The sequence below is a fragment of the Pteropus alecto genome, unplaced genomic scaffold (genome assembly GCF_000325575.1).
Source record: "Pteropus alecto unplaced genomic scaffold, ASM32557v1 scaffold21, whole genome shotgun sequence".
NCBI lineage: Eukaryota > Metazoa > Chordata > Mammalia > Chiroptera > Pteropodidae > Pteropus > Pteropus alecto.
The window spans coordinates 23920647-23925648 of NW_006436282.1; the positions used below are offsets into that span (position 1 = coordinate 23920647).

The 5002-nt window shown below is 37.0% G+C and overlaps 1 protein-coding gene and 1 non-coding gene across 2 annotated transcripts in view; one reads left to right on the top strand and one right to left on the bottom strand.

Moving 5' to 3' along the window:
- BBS9 (Bardet-Biedl syndrome 9) overlaps window positions 1-5002 on the top strand; it is a 417354-nt gene that overhangs the window by 406923 nt on the left and 5429 nt on the right. Inside the window, exon 34 of the transcript XR_001516909.2 lies at window positions 4419-4780. The gene's annotated coding sequence lies outside the window, so the exon portion shown is untranslated. The remainder of the gene's footprint in view (window positions 1-4418; window positions 4781-5002) is intronic.
- On the bottom strand, window positions 2135-2253 carry LOC112479992. Its single transcript, XR_003046398.1, has one exon. It is a non-coding gene; the product is annotated as a 5S ribosomal RNA (ribosomal RNA).

Below are 5002 nucleotides of genomic sequence, written 5' to 3' on the forward strand. Positions count from 1 at the left end.
TCATTGGAGGCATATGGGGGATTCTAGCACAATATTAAAATTCTGGTGTTGAGGTTAATGTGGATTTTTCTAATTATGTTGTCCACAAAAGGGAATGGATTAATCACCTATAAGTTCTTAATCTTCTCTCTGAGAATCAGAGATGAGTTGCCATGGACATCACACAAGTCGCTCTATTAGTGTGTGTGGCTTCACTTATATTTTTCATGGAGAGCATAGCTTGTCTTTGTCATTGATTATTTCAGAATAGTGGTAAACATTTTCTTCCATGAAGTGTATCTATAAAATGATAATAAAAGTCATAGAGATAAATAAGGCCTTCATCATGGTTATTCTCCTGGGAGAGTGGATTTGGGTGCCTGCTGCCTTCAGATCCTGAAGTATGGTCTGTTAGATGCTCTCAGTTAATTTCTTTCTTTTAAGAAAGGATTTCATCACGGAAACATCACTATCATGTCTTGTGGATAAAATGTGGAGTATTGTTTTAATTTACATGAGGTGTCACTATGGAATAATGACAATTATTTTCTTAGATGACAAAAATGGTTCTGGAGGTAGTCATAAATAAGTTTCAGAAATATTTTTTAGTATTAATTGAATCATTTTTTTGGTTTATTCACTCATTTATTGGATATCTGTCAAGGGCCTATTATTATTATTATTCCAACTCCTTATTAGATACTGGGACTAAAAATGAGAATGAGACTTAGCCTGTTCTTTGATGAATCCACTTTGGGTGGTGGGTATGAGGTAGGCATGGAAGAAATACATGAACTACAGTATGATAAATGCTGTTGTATTAGATATATCCTTATGTCTTATATGTTATATATTATTCAATAGCGACCCATGCATGGGTTGTTAGGGAAGTCTTTACAGAGAAAATAAGGATCCCCTTTTAAACTGATTCCCTAAACAACAGGATTGCATTGGGGAGATTTAAGTTCTGCCTCTCTTGTAAAAGACAGTATCATTACTTTGTAGATCTATTTATAGTGACATGATTGTACTATATAATTGAATTTCATATACCTATAAATTTCCTATTCATGTCATATACCTACGAATTTCCATATACCTATGGAAGGAGAGATTTCTGGATAAATTCAAAAAGAAAGTCATCTGCCCCATTTCTTTTAGAAGTAGTAAACTCTGTGGTTATTTTTTCTAAGACAACAATGAACATGAAAATCCTTTTCATATTGTTTGAATAAGAGTTGCAATTATTATTATTTCTACCTGTACCCATTAATGCTTTAAAATCAGATATCAAACACAGAGTTATCAAAATCACTATTAGTGGCTTTAGAAGCCTTTTTTTCTTGTAGCAAATAACTTATCAGTTGAGATGAAAGGAAAAAAACAGCAATAGACATTTCCAAAAGTATATTTTGCTTCATATTTTTAGGAAATGCTATTTTACTATTTTGGGGTAAAACGGAGAAGCAACAACTCATTTACCAAGTGAAAAGAATTAAGAACAATTCTAAATTCTTGATTTACTTCTATTGATCTTGTTTTCATCATTTTGTTTCTTTCTACATATCTTTCTTATACATAAATAAATGTCATCTCAACCTCAAGATAAATGTAACAAAATTTATAATTTATTCATTGATCATAACATTTCAGAGGTAAAATTTTGCCTTTTAGCCAACATCAGAATTGGTTGCAGCGAGTGTTAGTCCCTACAGGCAGAAAAAAGACATGTAAAGCCTAGGTCCTTCCTTAAACAATGAAAAGTCTAACTAGATTTGCAGTAACTTAATGACACTGCCAGATTCATGCTACAGGCTTGTGAATACCTGTGGCCCTCTCATGCATGAACTTAGTATATGGAAACTGGGAGAGAACTTTCAAAGTTGCCTTGTTAGTATGATATATTCATTTGCTAATTATTAAGTACAGACCTAACATTTGAGTTTAGTGTTGAATATATTGTCACGTAGACATGATTCCCGCCCTCATGGACTGAATGTACTAGTAGATTGAAAGAATAATTGTTTATTTTATTTTAATTAATTAATGAATTAATTAATTAATTTAGGCGAGGCAACCCTTGGTTGACCTCACAGATTGCAAGGACCTTGTCAGCTTACAATCCCTTATTTTTTTATTTTTTATTTATTTTTTACGCCTACAGCACCTGGTCTTCCTAGGTGCTCTCCCATCCAAGTACTAACCAGGCCCAACCCTGCTTAGCTTCCGAGATCAGATGGGATCGGGCTTGTTCAGGGTGGCATGGCCGTAGACAGAAGGAATAATTGTATTAGGCATGGCTTATGTTTCTTGTTGATGAGGCGACATGCATTAAAATTTAGTTTAAAAAATATTCAGTTTTATAAAAGGGTGATTTCCAGAGCATGTGGTGCCAAAGACAGTAAGTATGATGGCCCTGAAACTCTCAAACTAGACCCCTTTCATGGTGTTGACCGGTTTGAATCTGGAATCTTCCAGATTGCGACAGCTATGTTTACATGCCAGAGAAGAGTGTGACCACAGCTCTGAAGCTGTCCCCTGACATGTTACTGAATTTCGAGACCTGGACTCTGGTCTAAGAAATGTTTATAATGACATGTTTTTCTGACTGTTGTATATTTTGCCCATTGTTTACATATGCGCCATATAGGAAAAAAATAGGCTTGACAAGAAAATTAACTAAAAGATTTTGATCTTAAAAATGACAGACAGACTTGGGGCCTGAACTCTAGTGAGAGAGACGGATAGTGAAGGGTTAACCCAGCTGGTCTTTAACATTAGAGAAAATAATGTCAGACGTGTTCGTAGTTCTAGAGGCTAGTCCTTCCACAAGCCCACCGCACGTACAATCCTAACATTCTTTGCAAGTCTTGAACAATAGACGCTCTAGGAAGATTACATCACGTTGCCGTGTTTGGTCAGGAGAAGGCAGATTTGTGAATAGGTTGGCCTGCAGCAGTTCTCTGCCAGTTCGGTCCTGTGATTGACAGGTACAAATAGTTCCTCCAGTGGCAGCATAATTAAGTATCGCGGCTGCTGTGTATGGTGCACGTGGCCGCCAACCTGAGCGAGGTATTTGGAAGGCGGGGGATTGGTGAGGCTGGTTTTCGAGGCGTTCCTTCTTTTGTTTCCATCAAACCGCTTCCTTACAGAATCTGTCAGAAAGACAAGCTTAATATTGAGAAAGATTATGCCGAATCCCACTCAGTAAGCAATGAGGTAGTAATTTAACACTCTTGCGACATGCTTTGGTCTTAGCTCTCTGAGTCCTCATTGAACGATGCTTGGTAAATATCAAGAGACCGAAGAAGTCCAGAACGCTCCCAAAGTCAGCCTGTAACCGAACTCTGCTTGTAGCAAATATGGATGAAAGACCCTGAGTTGTAAAATGGTTTTTCTCATGCCAAACACTGCTCGAAACTTAAAGGAAGAAAGTGGAAACAGGAATTTGGGCTGTAAAGCCCAGGAGAGCTGGGAAGTTTATGGCAGGTTCTAGGGCCACTCCAGAGCAATGATTAAAAAACGAATTGTTGCAATTTCCGCTATCGTTTCGTTTTTCTTTAAATGGCAGATCCAAAATTTGAATCCACTCTTAGCTACCTAAATCACCTCCTCTGCCTTGTCCAGAATCTTCTCTCATGGTCAGAGATTAATCTCAAGGGGAAAGGGGGTGATCAGGAGGTGGCTTTGCCTTCAAGTTTGTCTTTATTTTCTGCATGTTTGGCCTCTGACATAATTACCTTTTCTAATTTAATAAACATATGGAATTACTTTTTCTAAACATGACCGAGGGGGTCAAAGTTTATGTTTCCTTTAATAAGATTACAAAACTTCTTAAAGTTGAGAGAGAGTTTTCCTCAGGTGATAAAAAGTTCCTGAGAGATTCTCAATTTTTTTATTTTTTGAACGCAAAGACTTGAGCACAATGTTTTAATTCTCCTTAGACACCTGTGTATAATTTTAACTATTCTTCATTTGATAGTTTATATCCATAGGTGATATTATATAGTGTGCTGGTCCCAGGTCCCCATTTTAAAGGTGGGAAATTTTATTTGTACATATTCTGGCAGTTGTTTTTAGATTTTATTTTACCCCAAACATCCAAATATAAGTATATATTTAAAAGCACATGTAAAAATGCAATATAAAAGTATCTCCTCCAATTCATTTTATATATATGAATAGTATATAAATCCCCCCAAAATGTATAGAAATAGGAACTTGCAATCACAGCTGATTTTTTTGTGTGTTAGAATAGAATTCTTTGCTTCATAAAATAACTTTCCACAGAGTTGATTTAAGTAGCATATAAAAAAAAAGTTTTTAATAGAGGATTATGAATATGAAAAATTCCTAAGCACTTTGATGTGCATTAACCATCTTAAGAGCATTTCTGTGGGGTGAAGTAAGCATTTATATATTTGTCTTTCCTTCAACAGATATTTTTTAGGTCCTTTCTGTATGCCGAATACTGGACTAAATGCTCAGCACGCTGTAACGACATACCCTTGTGTTGAGTCATGTGCGGGGTGGATGCGTAAGCTGCGTTTCCTGTTCCACACGACAAGGGCTATGGTGCATTATGCAGAAAAGAGCATAGAGAGGAGCATCTCAGACTAGAGGAGAAAGGGAGGCTTCTTAAAAGTGGTGATATTTAAACTTAATTTCGAAGGATGAGAAGGAGTTAACCAGTTGAGAAAGGAAAAAGAACATTCTGATTATAGAGAACAGCACGTAGGAAGAAGCCTCAAGGTATGAACCATCCTGACACTGGCCAGGACCTTGATGTGTGGTCAAGAAGGTGAGCATGAGAAAGCGCTGGAAGTGGTTATTCTCTCGGTTACTCCTCCATCTCCCCGGCTGGTCCTCATTTCCCTTCCTTAGTCCTTAACTTCAGCGTTTCTGAGAGCTCAGTCCTTGGTCCTCTCTCTCTAAATTCACGCCGTTAATGATTTCATTGAGTCTCATGGCTGTCCATGCCATCTCTAGGCCAACAACTCGCAGATGTATGTATTCTGGCCCA